This window comes from Protopterus annectens, chromosome 3.part1 (assembly GCF_019279795.1).
Source record: "Protopterus annectens isolate FY-2018-M chromosome 3.part1, PAN1.0, whole genome shotgun sequence".
NCBI lineage: Eukaryota > Metazoa > Chordata > Ceratodontiformes > Protopteridae > Protopterus > Protopterus annectens.
This window is the reverse complement of record NC_056732.1, coordinates 1392511412-1392536854: the sequence shown is the minus strand read 5'-3', so window position 1 is coordinate 1392536854 and position 25443 is coordinate 1392511412. Positions and strand designations below refer to the sequence as shown.

Here is a 25443-nt window from a genome sequence, read left to right as displayed (position 1 = left end):
AAGTGAAGATTTATCTAAATTACCATCAAATTTGTATTTGTCAACCCATTTTGAATAGTACTTAACATTATCAGCATGCTGTCATTGCATATATTTTGCGTCTTCGGTTAGGGGCGGATCTTGGGAACTTTTCGTGCAATGATTTCCCATGTTGCCTTAGCTAAGCTGTAAGTCGTTATGTAACCCTTCTTATCATGTGGTACCACGATTTTACACCTTTTCACAGTTTATCTAGAATAACTGTCTACCTATTCTGTTTCCCTGATCTATGACAAGACAGTGATCTTTTTGTCCCTGATCTGCACATGCAAATCTCCCTGACAAAACAGTTCTGTACCTAGTCCCTGATCTAAAACAGAAAAAAGGTAAATTCCTCCTTACCTGACCCTCCGTGAGTTGATCCACCGGATCGCTGACTCGTCCTCCAATCCCAGATCAGAAACAGTGGCTGGCCTCTTTCGAACAACAATTCAGTTGGAGGTCTTTCAAAACAGAAGAGCCGATGTGGCTGCTTCTCCATATGGGTACATGCCACCGGGCCCAATTCTGACCTAGGTCTAGAATGAAAGGTACTTTCCGGTCTGAAGGACCAAACTGTCAAAGGAAAAATATACTTTAAAAATTATCAAAACATGGTAGGTTCAGGTTAAGGCACTTTAATCCTGCAGCAAGGAGACAAAAACGTGCTAAAACAGAGTTTGTCTAAGTAGAAACAGGAAATACTTTCATTTTTATACACTTTCTAATAAGACATTGCCTACCAAGCTGATGTAACAAATCACAAGTCTTTTCATCATCATTCATTAACAATTAGTCTCATGAATTTCTGCTGATTTATCAATTTTTGTGAGAAACTTCCTAAGGAAAACAACGTGTCCTTGGTTACCACCGGTTAGATACATGCAATGTTACCATTCAAGGTACTATGGTTAATTCAAGCACAAAGCTAGCAGTTCATTTCTCTAATAATCCTTTGTCTACATTATCTCTAAGCTACTGCAGCTGTACATGTTCTCATACTTCGAACAGAGCTGATTGTTTAGAATCATTACATTTACAGGATATAGCATTGTTCATTCATTCTCTCCTGACCTAGCAGATAAGCACCTGCTTCTCAAGTACATTAGCAAAAGGCATAAACACAAATATTGCTGTGCTAGCAATTACTAGGTCAGAGGGCATCTTGCAAGTTTCAGAAAGCACAATGCAGTTTCAAAAAGCATCTTTTCAGTCTCATATGAAACTCAATTTATATATAAAACAGTGCATATAAAATAGAATGAAAAACGTGTTAACTTATTTAGCTTCTAATTAGCATTAAGCATACACAAATTAATACATATTTTTCTGACAATTGGTAATCCCTTTTCCACTATAGGCTCTGGAAATCTTGGCTTGCCTACAGATAACCAAGATTCATGTGACAGTCTGGAGAAGCTGATTTTGGCAGAAACTAAGGTACATTTAAACATTTTGGGTTTGCAGCATTATTTCTTCAAGATGGTGAATAAATGTAAGCACCTTACAATCCCTGGCCATGTTGTACTATCAATACCATGTCACCCCACATGCCTTACCATAAACATTGCAGTTGCTTCACTGCACTTATAAAATAGGCATTTGCAGTTTTTTTTATTTGACTTTGTTTAGTAATTTATATATGAGAATTATATATTTCTTACTATGTCCTTGTGTAAAATATTTCTTCTCTAAATGTCTACTGACTGATTAAATCTTTGTAAAAATCTAGAATTTTGTTATGCCATTTTCAGGCTAACCATTATAAGGACCCTTTTGTATGCCATTGCAGAATTCCATTTGTAAATGTTATTCTGCAGTTGTGCCTCAATATATGTGGTAAACATATGCATATTCAGAATATTTCTAAATTCTGGTGTAATGTCATTTTTAAGAATTGCTTCTGTCTTTCAAGTTGCATTTTTTAATGCTAGCTTGTGCTTTCCTCCATGAAAGGCAATTCAATTTTTTGATTATTCAAGTGCTCAGTGAAAACTTCACTCTACACATGTTATGTACAATAATGAATACTGATGTTTTTTGAGTCTCATTTTGCAATGTTATCGGTCTGCTTTTGTGTTTTACTTCATACCTATAAACTCACACTGTTGTGCCTCCAGTTTCAAAAAGGACATTTTTTTGCACTGTGACTAACAGTAACTCCCTTAGTGACCACTTTATTTATACAGAACTTGTTTGTGGATGGTGCAATCACTCACTTTAAAATGGGTAGATTGTTTCACACTATCTAAAAAGGCTGGACTATAGCTTACCGGCATCTAGAGCAGTTACTGCACTTATTCAATAGCCAGAGGTGCAGGAGATCATTAAAAATAGCAATACAGGTTAGCAGACTACAATGGTAAAATTTTGTTAGTATCTGTAATATGACATTCTTATTTATTACCCAATGACACTGCTAGTTTACATCATGTTTTATCTGCACATGAGTTTAATCCTTTGGTTACATAACTGATTATCAATTCATCCTGATTTGGTACAATTGTGGATTTTGCATATTTTCTTGTACCTGGATATTCATATTGTTGGGTTTCTGATTATAGTAGCCTGAACTTTCACTGTCATGTGTGCACATCGGTGAGGTAATCCTTTATGTGGCACACATTATGAGTAAAGGTGTGGCATCCAGATCCAAGGAAATGATAGTCCTGCTACACTCAACCTTCATTACACCAATAATCTATCAACCATATAGTTTGGACAATATTTCTACCTTTGTCACTTATGAGTCTGATTCTAATCAGAGGGGTGGTCCAGTGAGATAAATTCTACACAAGTAATAAAAAAATTTAAGTGAGAGGAAGGACTCAGTATTATAAATGTTATGCTACTTTTACTGAGTGATGGTAATGACTAAGTCTTACATTACACCTAAGACAGGAATGTAATGAATGTCTACTCACACAGGTTATGTGCAGCAATATCAGCTTTGCCTGAACATGCAGAACTTTGCTATTATGAAATGTATGTCATTATCACATTATTACTTTATAATATGTGTAGTTGCAGTATAACACTGAGTCATTATCACTTCTCAGGTAAAACCCTCTGCAGCTGTCATTGTTGTTCAAATACTGAAAGTCATTATCACATTGAATGCACATGTCAGATTTTGGGTTCTGTATATGTGGAGTCATGCTAAAGGCTTTCTCCCCAGTTTCTTTCTTTTCTTTTTCCCAAATGTTTGTACTGTAAGATACAGACGAAGGTATCCATTGTGGTTATTTGGTTCATATATTTGTGAATTACTGCAACTGAACATCATACCATATAATAACTTCCTGTTTCACATATTCAGTATATAGCGCATTATTATTCAAATATCCAAAACCTTATCCAATATGCTGATGATTCTACACTAGTATCCACCTCCAATAATTTTTCAGATCTTCTAACAATTACACAAAAAGCCTTTACTTCTGCTGAAACATGGCTTATCAATGCACAACTACTGTTAAACCCCCCCAAAAAACTAAACTTTTACTTTTCTCTACAAAAACATAGGTTCATAGGTAGGTACTAGGCTATCTGCCCAAGGGCATTTATAAGCCTAGCCGGAGTGTGTCAGCTTTCGCCACCCCGTTGATTAATTAACTGATCCTCTGTCAAGCAGAGTCAATGAAGTGATCCCAGGGGTGTATTTTTTGTTACCCATCCACTCGTCGAGGTTTCTCTTGAAGAGTGTTAATGAGGGGCTCTGACTGATGTAATTTGGAATTCTGTTCCAAAGCATGGGGAGTCTCTGTGACAGGAATCTATCCCACCAGCATGTTCTATTTATTGTTGTGGCGAGGTTTAGCTCACTAGAGCGTGTGGCTCACAGTGACTTGGATTTCTTCAGGTGGAGCATGTCCATCAATTCTGAGTTGGACATGGCTTTGTAAGTAAGGCAGAGATCACCTCTGAGTAAACGATATGCCACTGAGTACAGCCAGAGTTTTTTCAGTTGGGCTGCATAGGACATATGTTTGAGACCAGTATTCCTCTTGGTGAGGTACTTTTGTGGTCTTTCCAGCTGTTGTAAGTGTCTTGTGAGGTACATCCCAAATGGGGCATTGTACTCTATGATGGGTCTGATCAGTGACGAGTAGAGGGGCACTATAACTTCTTTATTTCTAGGTGCGAACCCTTTAGTAATTAGATGGGCCACATAGAAAGATTTTCTAACTACCTTGGCAATATGATTGTCAAAGGAGAGATTACTATCTACCTGGGTCCCCAGATCTCTTATTACCTCTTCTGTATTAAGGGGGCTGCCACCTATGTGGTAATTTTTGTGTGTTTTGTTTTTCCCAAATGGGATGACTATGCATTTTTTGGCATTTAGCTTGAGGCCATGACTTTGACACCAGGTGTCCGTCTCAGTAAGGCCCTTTTGGAGGATGTCCGTGTCAGCCAGAGTCAATTATGGCTCCCAGTTTGCAGTCATCGGCGAACTTGGTTAGCCATAGTCCTCCTGTGTTTGCCTGTACTTATGAGAAGTATATGCCGAACAGTAGGGGTCCCAGGACTGAGCCTTGCAGGACACCACTTGTGACTAGTTTAGAGTCGGACCTGGAGCCCGCTATTCTTACTGTGTGAGTTCTGTCTGTAAGCCAGTTGACAACCCATCTCGTGACATAGAGGTTTATGTTCAGGCTGGTGAGTTTTTCTGTAATACCTGAGTGGGGAATGGTGTCAAAAGCCTTGGCAAGGTCAAGGTAAGCTGTGTGAACCACCTTTCCCTCGTCTATGGCCTTGGTGACTGTCTCAAAGAAGTCAACCAGGTTTAGTAGGCATGATCTGCCCTTAACAATGCCGAACTGGGTCGGGTCAAGTGTTTGGAGGTTCCCAATGTCTTTGTTAATGAGTTCCATGATGATGCGCTCCATAGCCTTGCAGACCAGGCTAGTCAGGCTTATGGGATGATAGTTACCAGGGTCAGTTGTGGCCCCTCCTTTGTGGAGAGAAATAACAGTTGCAGTGTGCCATTCTATGGGCACATAGCCTGTGGAAAGGCTGAGGTTGAACATCGTATTTAGGTGGGGGGTTAATTCGTTCTGTAGTTCATGCAAGACGCAGGCTGGGACACCATCTGGTCCCATTGACGCTGTGTTTTTGGCTTTTGAAAGGGCTGTTTTCACCTGTGCGTCTGTGATTTTTGGGACACTACACTTTTCCAATACTGTTGTGGGCCCTTTTGGAGGTGAGAGGGGAGTGAAGTTTGCACTGAATCTATTTGCCAGGATGTTGGCAATATCAGTAGGTTCAGTATATTTTGTGCTATTTTGCACTTGTTCAGTGCATATCTGTGAGTTGCCACTTAAATTCTTAACATAGCTAAAGAAGGCTTTGTGGTTATCTCTTGAATCCATGGCTATTTTTCTTTTGAAGTTAGTCTTGGATGATTTCATGAGGGACCTCAGTTTCTTACTGATACTGATCAGGGATGTCTTTCCTTCTTGGGATTTGCTTTTTTTCTGAACTAGTTTCCTCCTTCTATTGCATAGCCTGTTTATTGCAGGGGTCCACAAAACTGATGTCCTTCTCTTAGAGGAGTGAGTCTTGGTTTTGCTAGGGATGACACGATCCATGCATCCTTGTAGGTGCTCATAGAGTGCATTTGTCTTGGGCAGCATTATCCTTTAGCGTGGGGGCTGTGAAACTTACTACCTCTGTCTTAAGTAAGGTGAAGTTTGCTTTAGAAAAGGTTTTTACTGTGGTTTCCTTAGTTGGGGGTGGTGGTGGGGTATGGACATCCAGAGTGATTAGTTTATGGTCTGATCTAACCAGTGATGGGTTGACCTCCAGTGTGGAACACCTGTCACCCATGTTGGTGATGACCAGGTCCAATATGTTTTCACCTCTGGTAGGGGAGTTTACCAGCTGATCCAGGCATTTGAGTTGATGAATTCTAGGAAGCACTGGGCCTGGGAATTTGTACTTGAGTAGTTTTCCCAGTGAATGGTAGGGTAATTGAAATCGCCCAATATCAGGGTGTTTGGTAGGACCTTCATGTTTTCCAGTGTCTCCAGAAAGGTGGAGTGGTGGTCCTGGGTCATGGAGGGTGATCTGTAGCAGACCACAATTTGCATTGCAGATTTGCCTGATAGTTGCACATGGATGATCTCAGAGGTATCATGCTGTGCCACTAACCTGGAGGTGTAGGTATTCTTGATGAATATGGATACACCCCTTCCTTTTCTGTTTCGGTCAGTGTTCTGTGGCTGAAACGTGTGGTATGCGTTGTAGCCCGGTAGTGCTGGGGTGCTCTCTGGAGCCTTGAACTAGGTTTCAGTTACCGCACAGATGTCGAAGTTCTCCATACTGAGGAGTGCTTCGAGCACGTGCATTTTGAGATTTAAACTCCTGGCGTTGAGTAGCATAACCCTCAGTTTTTTGTTAATTGTGCTGTTTACGGAGGTGGGTTTGACTTTTGAGCCTTGCCTAAAAAAGGCACTATGGGAGCAGCAAGAGCCTTGGCCAGTATTCGAAAGCCTAGGGGTGGCAGGTGCAAGCAGTCTCTTGTGAATCAGCGTGGCTTGTCGAGCATGTCGTCCCAGGATGACAGACACTGGATCCCCTTTGAATGACACCAGAAGCTTAGCCAATTGTTGAAATTGATAATTTTTTCTTTATACTGAGGTATTATTCTTGGTGAGGGCAGGATGCTACTCAGGGTCAGGATCATACCAGCCTGGCCTACATGATCAGAGAACTCTTCCATGTCTCTTTTCATGTAGTCCAGGGAGGTATGTCTCAGGTCATTCACACCAACATGAACAATGACAGAGTCATATTTGTACTTGTTCTGGAGTGACCTGAGTGCTTGTGTTATGTGGCAGATTCTGGCTCCTGACAGGCAGCTAACAGTAACCTTCTGCTTGTCCAGCCTAGTGAGTGGGACATCAGTGTGCCTGACTATAGAGTCACCTATTATTAGTGTGTTAGGTATGTTATTTCACCTTAAATGCTGTGATTGTGCGGCACACTGATTTTGTGTTTTATGTGTTGTCTGGTTTGTGACGGGAAGTGCAGGTTGTTTGGGTGTCTGCTTTGGAGGTCTCTTATGCTTTTGCAGGTTTTTATTTAGAGCCTCCAAGTATGATTTTGTGTATTTATGTGTATTTTTTGCCAGTGCTGTTTTATTAGGTCTGTGTGCAGCTGGAGTTGTGGTGCAAGTGTTAACCTTCTCCTCTTGACTGTCTGTTCTAGTCTTGGGTGGACACAGCTTAGCTTCCAGTTTGTTTGTATAATTGCATCTCTCGCATATGTTAGTGTTTGGCAGTTGTAACATTGCTTCAGGATACCCAGATTCACCAGCTGGACTGGAGAGTGCACTGAAGTTGCCCTTTGGTCAATGCCTGAATAGTAGGGCGAGCTGCTTAGTCGCTTGGTTGGTGAGGCATGAATAAAGAGCCTTGCCTTGCTGGGAAATCAGTGTCAGGGTATATTAGTGCTTGCTATTAGGTCTGAGCAAGTGCTGGGCTGTAAGATGCTTTTTGAGTGCTTAGGTTGAGAGTTAGACTAGTTTCAAGGGAAAAACCGAAGAGGAGATTTAGTGGAGCCGGGAATAATTTAACCATAGCTAACTGGCACTGCCCGGTAGGCAAAACCGTGCAAACGCAGTTTTTATAATAGGGAAATGAATAGCCCGAAATGGCCAATAAACTACTAACTTCTGGTCTGGAACCACTCCTCCAAGGACAGATAGGTTGCTCAAAGCTCCCCTCTCTCACAGGTGAACAGAGAAACTTCCTTCTATCCAAGTAAGGTATGGGCAACTCAGAAACTAATATCACAGCCCTGAATTCAGCACTAGCCTGAAAACTGACTATACTAGCTTAGAAAGGCGGGAAACAAGGAATTTTTTTGTTTTTTTTAAAAAGATAAGGCAAAAACAGTAAAAAATACACTTAAAACAGCTTTAAATGACTACAAACGATCAGAAAAGGCTATTGCACTTTAGTGTGTAGCCTACAACAGTTAAACAGATTATTTTGAACGTTGAACGTATCACAGCCCTGAATTTAACACTAGCCTGAAAACTGGACTATACTAGGTTAGAAAGGCAGGAAACAAGGAATTTTTTTTGTTTTTTTGGAAAGATAAGGCAAAAACAGTAAAAAATACACTTAAAACAGCTTTAAACGACTACAAACGATCAGAAAAGGCTATCGCACTTTAGTGTACAGCCTACAACAGTTAAACAGATTATTTAAACAAAAAACAACTTTTTAAAAGTGCAGGCAGACAAATAAGTACAATATGTGAAAAAAACAAGCTTTTAAATCACAATAAATGCTGGAAAATCTGCATTTAGGCAGAAAACAGTTAAGTACAGCAAGAAAGTACAGAAAACTGATACTAAAACACTCCAAAGTCTCTCTCCTAAGCTAGAAGGCTTGTATCAGTTTAAGGCTTTCTAGTGCTACCCAGTAGGTTAGTTACAGGAAAGATGGGGAAACAAGTGCAGATGTGGTCTTTTAAACCAGAAAGTTGAAAGAGATGGACAAACTGTCTAAATGGTCAATAAACTACAATGATCATGCCTCTTAAACCTGGTGGACTTCTTTGAGACAGTTACCAAGGCTATAGACGAGGGGAAAGATGGTCCACACAGCCTACCTAGACCTCGCAAAGGCCTTCGACACCATTCCCCACTCAGGTATTATAGACAAGCTCACCAGCCTGAACATAAACCCCTACATCACAAGATAGGTTGCCAACTGGCTCACGGATAGCACCCTCATGGTAAGAGTTGCAGGAGCTAGGTCTGACTCTAAACCGGTTACAAGGGGCGTTCCCCAGGGCTCAGTCCTAGGACCCCTCCTGTTTGGCATATACTTCTCAGAGGTACAGGCAAGCACAGGAGTATGGCTCACCAAGTTCGCAGACGACTGTAAACTAGGGGCTATAATTGACACTCTAGCTGACACAGACATCCTCCAAAATGGTCTCACTGAGACAGATACCTGGTGTCAAAACCATGGTCTCAAGCTAAATAACAAAAAGTGCATAGTCATCCCTTTTGGAAAAAACAAAGTACCGACAAACTACCACATAGGTAGTAGCCCCCTAAATATGGAAGACGGAATAAGGGATCTGGGGATCCAAGTAGATAGTAACCTCTCCTTTGATAATCACATTGCCAAAGTGGTTAGAAAATTCTTCTATGTGGCCCACCTAATCACAAAAGGGTTTGCATCCAGATCGAAAGAGGTCATTGGGCCCTTCTACGCAATACTCATCAGACCCATCATAGAGTACAATGCCCCATTTGGGATGTACCTTACAAGACACCTGCAACAACTGGAAAGACCACAGAAGTTCCTCACCAAGAGGATCACTGGCCTCAAGCAGATGCCCTATGCAGCTCGACTGAAGAACTCCAGCTGTACTCAGTTGCATACCGCCTACTCAGAGGTGATCTCTGCCTGACATACAAGGCCATGTCCAACCTAGAATTGATGGACATGCTCCACCTAAAGAAAACCATATCCCCTCAAGCCACATGCTCCAGGGATCTAAACCTCACCACAACAATAAATAGGACATGCTGGAGGGATAGATTCCTGTCCCAGACACTTCCCATGCTCTGGAACAAGATTCCAATCTACATTAGGCAGAGCTCCTCACTAACCCTCTTCAAGAGAAACCTTGATGAGTGGATGAGAAACAGAAAGTTTACCCCAGGGATCACTTCAATAGCTCTGCTGGACAGAGGCACAGGGAACTAATCTAAGGGGGCGGCGAAAGCTAACACATTCCGGCTAGGCTTATAAATGCCATCGGGCAGATAGCCTAGTACCAACCTATGAACCTATTTCTGGGCCAAGAACCTCTCCTGTCATGATAGACAGGCTACCTAGTGCTTACCACTCCCACTGATGAGCTAGAAGGCTTTCCTCCAACACAGAAAGGCTTACGGGACTCAGAAGCTTACCAACAGTCCTGGATACAGCAACTCTGTATCTGGACTAGGCTAGTTACAGGAAAGGTGGGAAACAAGTGCAAGTGTGGCTTTTAAACCAGAACATTGAAAGACATGGAAAAAAACGCCCAAATGGCCAATAGCTACAATTTCTAGGCCAGGAACCACTCCTCTTGTGGTAGATAAACTACCTAATGCTTACCACTCCCACTGATAAGCTAGAACGCTTCCCTCCAACACAGAAAGGCTTGGGGGGGCTCAGAAGCTTACAAAGGGTCCTGGAATACAGCAAATCTGTACCTGGACTAGACTAGTTACAGGAAAGGCGGGGAACAAGTACAAACGTAGGCTTCTGACATTGACTTTAAAATTCATGCTAAAGATGGTACAGAAGTAGAAATAGAGAAAACAGCCAAACTGCTAGGAATAACAATAGACAACATACTCAGTTATGAACCACATATCCCCAACACAATAAAGAAAACACACTTTAAATTAGGCAAACTATATCACCACAAACTTTACCTGGATAGCAACACCAAAACAAAACGTGCCAGCACATTACTCCTGCCTTCCCTTCTATATGGTAGTGCCATCTTTACTAGTCTTCACTCAACCCTTAGAAATAAATTACAATCTTGCTATTATAAGATAAGGAAATTTGCCTCCAAAGAGCAACAATGTCTGTACTCCCATAGCATTGCTAAATTATGGAACAACCTGCCATCCCATATAATCCAAATTGACCACACAAAAACCTTTAAGACAGCTTTAAAATTGCATTACTTAGATAATTCATCCTGTGCCTGGCACACAAACAAATCACCCTAAAGATAGCCCTTTAACTAAATATAAAAACCATGTACATACTGTTCCCTCAGGTGTAACATTTTTGTTTCTCTATTTGTATTTAATGACTCCTGATGTAATACTTCATGTAAACACTAATGAAATGTCTAATTATACTATGTTTTGCCTCTTATATATCCAATATTTGCTATACTTATGTTAAAACTTTTTGTCAACATTGTTTTATTATGTATTGTCTTTGTAAACTGTGCAGCTTTTCTCCCCGGGCCTCCACTGAAAATGGGTTTCTGACCTAGTGGACTTTCCCGGTAAACAAATGTCAATACATAAAAATAAATTCTGCTGTGTTGCTTTCCAACTGCCTCTGTGCAGGTAAGTAAGCATGATGGAGCAAAGGCATTGGTGCCATAGCCACCAGTTGTAAACATGTACAACAGTTACATGAATGTGGTGGACCTAGCTGAACAAAAAAATTATAACACTGCAGGTAGGATTGAAGATTTGACAAGGTAATATATGTATATGTATTAATCCAGTAAATCTCCCAGACATCACCAGTAACCTATCTACATTTCTTCCTTTTGCAGGTGCTTCTTCCTTGGGACAATGACATGGCTTTAAGAGCAGGAGAATGACATGTGAGGGTGTGGGTGTGTGGCCATTCCTACATTCACTGGGCTGCCAGCCATGCCTCCAGAAGTGACAAATACTACATCTTGAGCTTCCCACATCTAGCGTGAAGGTACCCTAGATGGCAAGAAGAGGTATGCACTGGAGTGGACTCCTGCAGTTGTTGGATGAGAACTGTTCCATCTACCCTGATCCTGACATTCTTGCGTTGCACATTGCAGTGAACAATGTCATCACTCATCCACTTGGAGAGCTAAACTTTCAAATCAAGGCAATTTTAGAAAACATGCAGTCATGATGACCACATTGACATTTTGATCTGGTCTGACATAATTCCTCGCCAGAACTGGAAAAATGCAAACATCGAATGGGGTAGTGCATAAGGCCATATGGTTACAGAATGGGTTCATGTGTGGCTTGATGCACAGGGATGGTGGATCAATAATCAGCCATAACAGCATCACTGCAGAAGATGTTCACCTTTTCAGAAGTGATGGAGTTCACCTAAATGAAGATGGCATCAACCTGTTCTTGACTGATCTCCATAATGACATGTCAGCAATGCAGGATATACTGGCAACATGCACCTAGTGACAAAAGATGGAAAACAACCATGACCAAATAGGACCACTATGGTAAGGAAAACGCTATTAAATTTTATGAAAACTTAATTTTAAGATGGTTTCACTACTTATAACACCTAATTTTGAAAACAATATTAGTACTTACAAGATGGTAAAAGAACTGTATCTGTATGCTGTATATGTGTTCAGATATCACAGTTTGCTTATAACTTAGGTTATGAGATTTATTATATTTTCATATTTGGGCAAATAACTGTGGTAGGGAACATGTCAACATGCTGAGTAAGACCTCATTTTGAAAACAGTATTAGTACTTACAAGATGGTAGAAGAACTGCATCTGTATGGTGGACACATGCACAGATATCACAGTTTGTTTATGACTCGGGTTATGAAAATTATTATATATTTTCATATTTTGGTAAATAACTCTGCTAGGAAAGATGGCAAGGGATAAGTGAGGTATCCTTTTGAAGTCACAGATATCACAGTTTGCTTGTGGATTATGAAAATTAATATTTTTGCCACATTTCTGCCAATTTTTGTGTAAGGAAGTAAGGCAAGGTCGGGGTGAAGTGTGATACTCACAGCAGAACAAACATCAATTTCTGCAAAAAAATAATGCTCATCTATGACAAGGTCAGAAATCAAATGTTTGGCTTAGTTGTCACATTATGGAAATTATTATATTTCTCATTACTAAGCACATATCTTTGTAAGGGAGCATGATGACAACACATGATGGATCATTTTGAAGCTGACATTGAGCCACACAACTTGTACACTGATAGGTAGTCTATCTGTTACAGGTGATGAGATATTATGCTTTGTTTAATTGTCAGATTATGAGAAATATAATATTAATCATATTTCTGTGAATATCTCAGTAAAAGAGCATCTCACAGTAATGGTTTACGGTATCATTTTAAAGCTGACATTCACACAAACAAATTAATTAAAAATTGTATGGGTCTACATGATACGTTCACCAAGATATTGTGATTTGTTTTACCAAAAAGGTAAAAATATGCATATCATCAGCATTCCTTGGCAAATATTTAATAATGACTTAGACACACACTATCAACATTTACATCGTTGGAAAGATCAGAGTCTACTGAACAACTTTTGCATTTACATTTTTAGTCTAGCTCTTATGGTTAAAGAGTTATGAACTCTTACTTTAATTCATAAAAAACTCATATGAACACAGATATATTCCTTCAGTTGTTAAGTTACTTCATTCAAACACCATTTGTTAATTGGTATAGAAATTTCTTAGATATATATATATATATATATATATATATATATATATATAAATATATATATATTCTGGACTTTGTTTAATCTTGTTTAACAGATTAGACATAGCTCTGCTCCACCATGAGGCCTTTCAGACTTCATACAAACTTAGATGGGTGTTCAGAGAGAACTAGGGGCTGTGGTTGCATATACTGTCTACTGCAGGTATGTCAATTTATGAGATCACAGAAAATGTGTTTCAGACAGAACTTTTGCTGGAATGAGGAAGACCTCATTATCAGCAAATTTGCATGCCTGCAAATCACTGTTTTTTTTTTTTTTTTTTTTACTGCTATTGCTAAAAGCATCCTGCAGTTGTGTCCTCTGGCTGTACAAGCATCATGTTGGCAGAGACACTGTTCCTGTCAACTGTCTAGAAGTTTGATGAACATCCATGATGTTGTCTTGTATATTTGCTTTATCCCTTTTAACATTTTACATATTTGGGTAAAATCACAGAGGCTTACAGTCAAACAGTAATGACAGATATTAGAGCTTCATACTTTTATTGTTTAGAAAGTGCATGTAAACGCAAAACCTGTTTATGTTTACTAACTTTTTAAGTAAATTAAAGTAATATTTAAAAATGACCCTGATTGTGAACATTACTAACCCATTATTTATGTCTTTGTCCAGAATTCCTGATAATGATGTTGACAGGTGTGACAGGCATGCCCCCCCCCCCACACACACACACACACACACATCCACACATCACCCTCCCTACAAACTTGGTAGCTTCATGGAGACACCCATCCATTCACACACACACACACACACACACACACACACACACACACACACACACACACACACACACACACACACACACACACACACACAATCATTCTGTTCTGTTCACAGATGTACACACACAATGACTGCAGGATAGCCCTGGAGACATGCATGCGCAGTGCCTCTCACATTCACACACTTACTCCTCCCAACTACCTCTCCGATGAACTTTACTAAACTTACATGCAGCACAGATTGTCCACTAACTACAATGTTTTGTAGAGTTATTTTTCTCGGACAGCCATGTTAATTTACACAGCCAATTGTTCAGAATCACTCAGCATCATAAATGGGCAGCTGCAGGCATTTCCAATGTGGAGTACTTATTTTGTTAGCATTACTCACTTCCCTAGACTACCTCATTATCCTGTAAAATGGCCATCAAGCCATCTGCACTGATGCTTTTTGTTCTGAGAAAAGAACAGCAATAGGGCAGTCTCTGCATCAAAATGGTTACCGGGAGGGATTGGCTGCTAGTGGTCTGACTTACTAATACCAATATTTTCTGAATCCAAGCCATTATATTTAACACAGTTCTATAAGGAACTGAGATGGAGAGTTTTTAAAAGGTGTCACCCAAAAGATGCATCTAGCAGAATGCCAAACAGTTGAGGAGAGACACTTTCCATGACCCTGATAATTTACCTTAGTGGAGTCATAAATTTCAAATTTAGTCAAGTTGGTATTACATAAAAATATTGTAAAGGCTATCACTTCAATATCCAATGGTTCAATACTATCATATCTGAAATAAGACCTTCATGAGGATTCAGAAAGAACCCCAGTACTCATGGTAATGGCTGTGGTAAAAAGGGCCCATTTCTATGATAAGGTATTTTGCGAGTCAGAGACACACTACTCACAAAGAGGAAAAATCTCATTACTGACTCTTTTTCATGTCTCTAAATCAGTGTTAACTACCACAAATGCAGATCAACACTTGGCTCTTGCATTTCATTGGCACATGTACCTGCTCATTCACTCTCACACACACACACGCACACACACACACACACACACACACACACACACACACACACACACACACACACACACACACACACACACACACACCACAAACCCCATACCTGCATCTGATGTCTCCTTTTATGTAATTCTGTCACATATGAGTACAGTCGGTCAATACTGCCAAACATTAGAGTTTCATACTTCTAATTGTGAGGAAACTGCATAGTGATGCTAGTAGACATGTTGCTCTGTTAACTTTTTAAGCGACTCTCTGTCACATTTGAAAAGTCACCCTGATGTCATCTAATCTTCATCCTGAATTTGTCCTGATGCCTTCCTCTACACATTCCCTCTAAGCTGTCACTGATTTTACAGGCTGTTTTGATGTTGCCTCTTATAGGCATACCTATTAACTGTCCAGATTTTTGCAAATTGTCCAGATTCTAGACTCATAGTTTTGTTCAATACCTTATTAAATACATGGCTTTCTGGCAAACAATTGAGGACTAACGTTTCTAAATAATGACAGACATTAAAGTTTCACACTTCACATCCTTCTGTAACTGCATGTTAATGCAAAAGTCATTATTAAAGCAAATTTCTAATTTTATATGAGAAATAATCAAAATCTGTCACGCTCTGAGAGTCTCCCCCACCAGCCTTGGGCTACAAGGTTGAGAGATATGTTTATAGGTGCCCTATTCCTCTTCTTCGTAACTCTCGACATGTTACAGTCCTTCAATAAAAGTTGAGATGATCATCCATTCATCCATCCATCCACAAACCTTTTTTCCCAGTTTCCACATGGGGTCAGGGTGTCACTTATTTTTATTATTTTTAAAGTGCTTTACTTTATCCCTTGTGTCTAGTGGTGCTAATGAGAACTAATATTCCCTGTGGGAAGTGGGAGTGAGAAGTTGGGTAGGTGTAGGGTCTGAATCTATTTCATTGCCTTTAAGGAATGCTATTTATAGTATCCCTGGTGTGTATTCCCCCTGACCCACATTTTCTTTCTTCAGAAGTAATCAGACTTATATACTCCCCCCTCCTCTACCACTACCCCCTCCTGCCCCAACCACCACCCCAATCATCAACTTTTCTCCACAGCCTTCTGCCTCAAGTCCATCCCCACAAGCACTATAAAAAGACTTCTCCTCAAACTCAAACCCTGTCGCAGTACACCTGAAAACCTTCCACCCACCTTCCTCAAACAGTCTGCAGACCGCATTGCCTTTCCCATCTTTATTCTTATAAATAGATCCATACAAGGATCATACATCCCTTCTATCTGGCGCCATGCTTACATCATCCCCCTCCACAAAGGTGGCAAAAATACCTATACCCCCAACTTCAAGCCTATTGCCATCCTTTCCCCTCTTTCTAAAATACTAGAGAAAACAATACAAGCACAACTCATGGCACACCTAACACTAAACAATCTCCTCTCCCCTACCCAACACTGTTTCCACCCTGGCCACAACACCATGACTGCCCTTCTTTCCTTTCTTGAAGCCATAAACCTCGAACACGACTCAGGCAGGTTCGTATCCACACTATTCCTAGATCTGTCAAAGGACTTTGACACCATCTCACACACCCTACTTATATCCCAACTCTCCATCCTACACCTCTCCACCACCATCACCTGGTTTTCCAGCTAATTGCCCAACCGCCATCAAGCTGTCCAATGGAAAACTTCAACCTCCCCCTTCCTTCCCACACCCACAGGTGTCCCACAAGGTTCTGTTCTTGGCCCTCGTCTCTCCAACCTATTCATTAACAACTTTCATCAATCCATCCCAGACTCATCTATCATCCAATATGCAAATGACTCAACAATCATCAGCTCAGTCTTCTCCCCCTCCGAGCTACTGGCAAAAACCCAACTAGCCTTCTCCAAAACAGAAACCTGGATGCAGTCTAACCATCTGGCACTAAATGCAAATAAAACCAAACTAATGTTTTTTTCCCCTACCAAAAACTCCATTTACAAATCCACATTCACCATACAGAGCCAAAACAACAACCTCCTTGAAATTGCTCCCAACACCAAGCTTCTTGGCATCATTATTGATGAAGAACTAAAATTTGACACACACATTCACTCCACAATCAAGGAAATCCACCAAAAGTAACGTCTCCTCTATAGGCACAACCTCTTCCTAAGCCCCTCTACCCATCAAACTCTTGCATCCACCTTCCTGCTCCCCTCCCTTATGTATGGTGCCCCTCTTTTCACCAATCTCCATCTTGGTCTTTGGTCCAAACTTGAATCCTGCTACCACAAGTTCTCCAAATTTGCGACCAATTCAAAAAACTCATCCCACCACTGCCACTCCCTCCTCACCCTCAACTGGCTTGAACTACCCAACTACCTCAGTTACCTACAACTCATCATTGCCCACAAGCTAATCTTTAAACCTGCCAACTGCCCAGCTCTCGCTACTTCCTTAAAACCTTACATTTCCAACCGCTCACTCAGCCCCAAAAACTAAAATCTCCTTCAGGTCCACAAACCTGCACGACCTCCTGGCCATATACTGCTGTCCCACTCCTTAGCTAAACAGTGGAACTTTCTCCCCACATACCTACGCAACCTACCTAACCATACAAATTTCAAATCTCAGTTACTCTTTCATCTTTCTTCCAAATGGGAATGCCCTTGCCACGCTTCAACTTAAACCCATCCCCCCACTTATTGCACCTTGCACTGACTCATCCAACTACCTCTACTATTACTTCATCCCACCCAAAACAATGCCTCCCCTACTAAAAACAAATTTTCTCTCTAATATCTATTATACTATACTCTCCAATCTTGAATATACTATTACCCTCTCCATGCATAATATTTTCCTAACCTACTAATGGCTAGTAACTATATATTTTGAAATGTTAAACCTACAATTGAGTTTATAACAAAAATATTCACTTTATGTAAATGTTGAAATTTCTGTATTGAATTATATCTTTTCATTTTTGTAACATTGTGACAAGCCAATTGCAAATATCACGGAGCTTATCTGTAAATATTTAATTAGCTGTATGAGCTATGTCCTTTTGTAATATGTGAAATGTAACTTGCAATTATTATGGAGCTTTTCTCCTCGGGCCTCCACTGAAAACGGGCTCTTCTTGGCCCAGTGGACTTCCCCGGTCATCAAACCTAAATAAATAAAACTAAATAAAATAACCCACTACTATTCCCTCAAGTCTAGGCTGAAAGAACATCTAACCAATAATAGGATCTGCCCATACTCCTCGCCATCTTAGTTCTCTTCTGTTCCCTTCTTCCCCACTTTTAATAGGCTTTCTCTTGATATATCCTACTTCTCCATCTGCTTTATCTGTTGTCAAGCCTCTTCTTTAATTGCTTAACATTCTAATGTCCTTTCTTTATATTATTAAAAAGGAAGTTATATTCCTACTATAATGTTCCATCTGTGTTGTTCATTTTCATTCATTCATTACTGATAGGTGTTGGTTCCGTCCTCGGAACCAAGTCGGCTGTTATAGTAAGCTTGCACCAGCCAAAACACTCTCAAGCTAAGCTTTTACCTATAGTACCCCTCTCCATATTACCTCAGATCGAGTTTGCCCATAAGGAAAGGACAGATTACAGAGAGAAAAGCTGAGGCTTTTTCTGAGCAACTTCCTTATCATAGGATAGGAATATAGCCGAACTTCCAAGAGTCTTTAAAAGGGGGATGGTGGGTGGGTTGTAATGAATGAATGAAGATCAACAGCACAGATGGAACGTTATTGTAAGAACATAAATTCTTTATCTGATGTTGTTAATCTTCATTCATTCCTTACTAATGGGACAGAATCCCTAGCTACCTTGTTTCCTGGGAGGCCCTATGAAAGAATATTCCTGAGTACCATTGAACCAAAGGAGGCTCTTCCTCTGGAGACCATATCCAATTTGTAATGCATGATAAAGGTATGAGGAGAGGCCCATGTTGCTGCTGCATAAATGTCATCCATGGAAGCTCTTGCATGGAAAGCAACAGATGCTGAAACTGACCTTCTGGAATGTGCTTTGATCTTAGATGGTATAGAAACCTTGTTTTGTTAATAAATAAAGGAAATGCACTCTCTCAACCATTTAGATAAGGTAACTTTGGAAATGATTTTCCCAGTTTTGGGCCTGAATATGATATAAATAAGTGGTCAGACTTTCATATGGATTTAGATGTGTCAAGATAAAAATGCAGTTGTCTGAGCGCATCAAGCAAATGCAATGAATATTCTCCTTTGTTAGAAAAATTTGAAAAGAAGACTGGTAGATCAATCATTTGATTAATAGTCAAATCAGAGATAACCTTAAGTAAAAAAGGATGGATTAGTCCATAGTGACACTCTGTCCTTATGGAAGACCATGTAAGGACATTTTATACACAAGGCTTGTAACTCAGAAATTCATCTTGCTGTAGTAATGGCCACCGAGAATAACGTTTTCCAAGATAAAAATTTTAAGTCACAACTGGCGGTAGATTCAAATGGAGGGCGAGTCAAGGCTTGAAGAACCAGTGTCAAATTCCATGGCTCAATCAGTTGTTTGAAGGGGGGTCTGATATGTAAAATTCCCTACAAAAAAGTTTTAAAGAGATGGTGAGAGATTAAGGAGGAGCCTTTGAAACCACTGTAGAAGTTGGACATTGCTGCCAGGTGTACTCAAATGGAAGAAGCTGCAGCTCTAGAATGAAGATTAGATAGATAATCTAAAACCATGGAAAGCAGTGTTGAAAAAGGTTTTATTCCTTTTTCAAGAGACCAAATAATGAATCTTTTCCATTTGCTGAGATAAAGTTTCCTGGTGTATGGTTTGTGGGAAGCCAGAAGAATGTGATCGACAGGCGAGGACAGGTTGTTTTGCCTGGCAATCACCGGAAGTGTAGGAACCAAGTTGTCAGCTTGAGGTTTGATAAATTTGGATATGTCAATTCCTGTGGATGCAATAGTAGTTCCAGAGTTGGATCCAGAATCCAAGGTTGCTGTAGTAGATGAGGCCAAAGGAAGAGGAACCAAATTTGTCATGGCCAGTAGGGTGCAATGAGGATTACTCTGCTTTTCAACCGAAGACCCTTCATCAGGAATTGGAGGATCAGTGGGAGTAAAGGGTAAGCATATAGAAGTCCCATGGGCCAATCATGTACAAGAGCATCCCTCAGGGACTCCCCCTTCAGGAGAATTAGGGCAAAGTGGCTGCTGCATTTGTGATTTGTGGGGGATGTGAACAGATCGCAGCAAGGCTGGCGCCAGCGACTGAATATCTTCTTCGCTATGACAGGATTGAGAGACCACTTGTGAGACAGGAGAATGCATCTGCTCAACTTGTCTGCAATTATGTTGGAATCCCCAGGAATGTGCATTGCTATCAGAAAGTGGTTGGAAGCTATCACCCATTGCCATATTCTCATGGCCTCTCGACACAATGGATAGGACTTGGTTCTGCCTGGTTTATTGATGTACCAGACTACTGACATTGTCGGACTGGATGGTAATTGCTCCTGAAGGGAGAACTGATTGAAATGCTTGCAATGTTAGTAGCACTGCCCTCAGTTCTAGAACACTGACATGCAGATTGGCATCTATGGATGACTAAGTGCCTTGGACAGTCTTTCCCTTGTAGTGCCTCCCCCACCCGATCAGGGAGGTGTCCATGGTCACTATGGCTTGGGCTGAGAAATGGAGATAGGTTGACTCCATGGGTTCTCTTCTGGCTTCATCCACCAAATTAAGTCTTGTATGCACCAATTTGTTATCCTGATCTGAAATGTCATGGGGAGATTCAAAGGGGACCATTGTGTTAGCAAAAGGCACTGAAGAATCCTCATGTGCAGTCTTGCCAGTGGGACCATTGTTATAGATGCTGCCATGGACCCTAGTAGTTGAAGGACTGCCCAAGCTGGCACTTTGTTCTGACTGAGTATCACTCGGAGTTGCTATCTGAGTCTCTGTATCCTGTGAAGAGGAAGGTAAACTACACAACACTGGGTATCAAATTCTGCCCCTATGAACTCCAGTCTTTGAGAAGGGATTAGTTTGCATTTATCATTGTTTACTGTTATCCTTAGGTGTTTCAAGAGATGTAGGGTGTAGTGGATCACTGAGACTTGTAGATGCTTGGTTGGGGTGGTAAGGAGCCAATTTTCTAGATATGGAAACACACGGAATCCTTGCAGTCTCAAGTGAGCTGTTACCACTGCCATTCATTTTGTGAACACTCTGGTGGCTGTGGAGAGACCAAAGGGCAGTGCTTGGAATTGGTAGTGATTGTCTCCCAGCCAGCAGCAGAGAAATCTTCTGGAGTGCTTGTCCATTTTTATGTGGTAATACGCATCCTGAAGATCAGTAGAGCACATCCAATCATCTTTGCCCAGGAAGGGGAATATAAACTGTACCATGATCATCAGTAATTTTGCTTGTTTGATGAATTTGTTTAAGATGCTGAGGTCCAGAATTGGCCTGCAGTCCCCTGCTTTCTTTGGCACTAAAAAGAACCTTGAGTAAAAACTGAATTCTATTTGGTCTGGATGGAATGTTTGGATGACTCTTTTTTTGAAGCAGCTTTTGAACTTCTAGAGCTGCTGCTTCCCTTTGGGTGGAACATCAGGAATGTGCCTTAAAGGCCTTGGGAAAAAAATTGAAGGGAATGTGATAACCTCTGGTAATTATCATCTGCACCCAAGAGTTTGTGGTTATTTTTTGCCAGATAAAGAGGTGCAGAGAAAAATGACCCCAGATTGCTTCCAGAGGCAAGCAATCGGGTCACTCTTCAGGAGCGCTGATAGGGCTGTCCAGAGAAAGAATCTCTGGACCCCTGGTTATACGGACCCCCTCTGCCTCTGAAGGGGCATCTTACAGCTGAGTTCCCCCATCTACCCCGGGGGGAAAACTCACCATGTGTGTTACTGAAAGGACCTTGGGATTCTTTGTACCACATCTTTCCACTCCTCTGATTCCTGGAATTGAGTCGTCGGGGTGTGGAAAAACATACGCCCACGGCAGACAAGCTCTTACCATCCTTTTCACACCTGGCTAAAGTGTTTTTTATCTTTGAGCCAAAAAGAGAGGAGGCCTCTACGGGGGCATTTAGGAAGGAAGACTTAAAGGGATCTGGGAAGTCACACAGGCGCATCCAGGCATGACGTCTGATGACAAGGCTTACACCCACTGCTCTACCTGCCCCTTCAGTAGAGTGGGAAATCAACCTCATGGATGAATTAGAGATGGACTCCAGGGTCGCAAGTTGAGACAACTTTGTCCTGCACCTCATCAGAGACTGCTCCTGCCAGGGTTTCTGAGAGTTCTGAAATTAGATCTCTCTGAAGCTGAGTAAAGTGTGCCAGATAATTCAGGGACCACATGGCAAAGGTCACTGAAGAATACACCTGCTTCCCTAGTCTATCTATCACCTGAGACTCTGTTTGGGGGATGGACAGTAGTGCTGTCCTCAGTGAGCTCTTTTTTAGTGGCCGCCGCCACAACTATAGCATCTACCGGAAGGCCCTTGGACCAGTGTGAGTTGTCCTTTGGAGAGGAAGGAATTTTGGATGAGTTCATTTGCAGGCAGGGTCACCCAGGAGGTAGAGGGCTGGGCCCGGAAAGCCTGCAAAAATATGGACTCCTCAGAGGAAGGGGTGGTGGACTTCAGGTCACCCCGCTGCTTCAGAATTTCTAAGATGTCTGCAAAGGAGACATCATCAGGGGGTGACCGTGTGGACCCTTCCCCCTTATCGCAGTCTGTATCTTCAGTCAGAGATTCTTCTGGGGAATCCACGTGCTTCCTCTTGCATGATCTCTTGCGAGGAACCTCCTCAACAAGAGCATCCGAGGAGGATCCTGCCAAGGAGGAACCTTGTTGAAGGGTATCTTGAGGTTCTCGAGTCCAGTGCCCATGAGTAGTGGGCTGTGTCAGCTGTGGCTCAGAGGAAGGGAAAAGGTAGATCTCTGGCACTGGAGGGACCAACTGAGAGCCTGCAGAGGCCAGTGCCCTCTCCATCACCTGGAAAGCAGGTCCTCCCAAAGAGGGGTGGCAGCCCAGAACCGAGAAAGACAACCTCGGGACTGGGGTCACACCCCACTCTGAAGAACCCACTGCCAGGGAGGGAGCCACAGGAGGAGTCGGTTCTGTCAAAGCAACCGGAACCATGGTAGATATGTGAAAAGGAGATGCTGTACCAGTGAACACGGTGCTGACAGACCAGTCTTGGTCCTGAGGATGGCCTGGCTCTGAGAGAGTTGAAGGCCAAAGGGTAGACACCAGTACCATGGTAACATCTCCCACTGGTACCAAAGAAGCTGGAACTGGGGTTGGCGTCAGTGTCAAATGCTCCAAAACCTGCAAGGAGGTCGAAGGAGGAAAATATTGTGGAGTCTTTGGAGAAGTTCCCTTGGCTTCGGATGGGAGAGAGGGTTTGGATGGAGTTGATATTCCTCTGGCTGCCAAGAGCTAATCCACGAGTCTCACTATGTCAAGTTCTGAGACTCTTGGAGGAATGAGTGGACATCTCCGAAGGTGAAATAGGGCACTCAAAAATGGGACTTAGCTGAGAGCTGGCCTGACACGTCTTGTTTTGTACGTGGCAAACAAGATCTGAGGTAATATGGAGAGGAGTGCTTTGGGTAAAAGCTTAGCTTGAGAATTTTTTGGCTGGCGCGAGCTTTTTATAATGGCCAACTTGGTTCCAAAGATGGAACCAACACCCATCAGTAAGGAATGAATGAAGATTAACAACATCAGATCTAACCTTTCTCTGTCCCAGAATTTGACTGAAATTTATAATCTAGGTCTCCTGCCAGAAAAAGTATATAGCTTTTACGACATTCACATTAGGAACTCTCTTTCTACCTTGTATATAATGTATGGTCAACTTTATTGCTTGCCTTTATATTTTGCTTATTTTGTATTTCACATATTGTACTACTTTATTGTCTCAATATTTGTAACCATTGTTCAATTTAATTCTCTTTATGTGTACTGGGGAGCTTTTCTCCCCGGGCCTCCGCTGAAGATGTGCTCATACCCAGTCGGACTTTCCTGGTAAACAAATGTAAAATAAATAAATAAGGAGTGCTTTTAACATATGCTAAGAATAGTATCCCTGTTGTCTAATGTCCCTCCCAACCCTATCTATTAAGGCACAGTAATTATTTATTTATTTACATTTGTTGACCGGGAAAATCCGACTGGACATGGGTCCTTTTTCAGCGGAGGCTCAGGGAGAAAAGCTCCACAATAAAAACAATTAAAAACAACAATTAATTACAAGTTACAAGAAGTATAGGTAGGTTTTGTTTAACAATAGTAGTAAACAGTTATAGTTCAAAATGAAATGATTTAGTTAAATGGTACAACACTTATATCATTGGTGCCATAAAGACTAGCAAGTATTTTAATAGCTGAGCTAGCAGCTATTACCCTTGAATAAAAGTGGCTAAGATTACAGCTGAGATATAGGTTTACAAGCAATGTATTTGGCTGCATATCCCTGATGGCTATATGTTTCCCCTGACCCTAAGTGCCACTAAGACATATTATTAATGTGTTTTCTCTGGTGGCTAGTGTTAGTGTCAAGCCCTGTGTTGCAGGATTTGCACATTAGACCTGAATGCGTAGGTATGACAGCCCCCCAACCCCCACACACATTCTCATATTTATGTACATACAAACTAACATCACTCTCACCTGATCTCACTCACAGACACACTCATCCATTTTTCCCCTAAACACACACACACACACACACACACACACACACACACACACACACACACACACACACACACACACACACACCTCTAAATTCAGAAGAGAGAATATGTCACAACAAATGAGTTGAACTGTTTTCACACAATCTCATTTCATAAAGAACAACATATTTTGTGTAAGTCAGTGAAGTGTAAGAAAATCATTGCAATAGCATGAATTATTACAGGCATAAATCCTTGTTTTTGTAAGACATTTTAACAAAGACTTGGTACATCCAATAGTTGGCCTGGGATACTAGAAGCAATAATCTGACTTTTTTTCAGTGTCAGAGACAGGTCTGACTAAAGCTGGTATTCATAATCATTGCTGTTAGACATAGTGGGACATTGCATAGGCTGTGCCTAAGTACAGTTAACACATAAAGCCCTGAAATGGACCAGGGTGGGTGGGGTCTCTTACACAGTCATTCTGACTTACTTGATTGTCTTAATTATTCTGAGGGGTTCTTTCTTGTTGGAACCTCTCTGTCATTGTTTTTTAAATGCATATTTACTAGCATTTTGCAGAGAGTTTGTTTTGTTTCTTGTCAAAACTGGACAAGGGAGCCAGAAAACCTTTGGAAAATTTAGAGAGGGAGGGTTGAAAGTCTGAATGATTAACTGTATCAGCTTACTCCTCTCA

The 25443-nt window shown here is 41.2% G+C and overlaps 1 protein-coding gene across 1 annotated transcript in view; it reads right to left on the bottom strand.

Moving 5' to 3' along the window:
• The window catches only part of LOC122798476, an 820137-nt gene that overhangs the window by 684404 nt on the left and 110290 nt on the right, over nucleotides 1–25443 (bottom strand). The gene's annotated exons all lie outside the window — the stretch shown is intronic.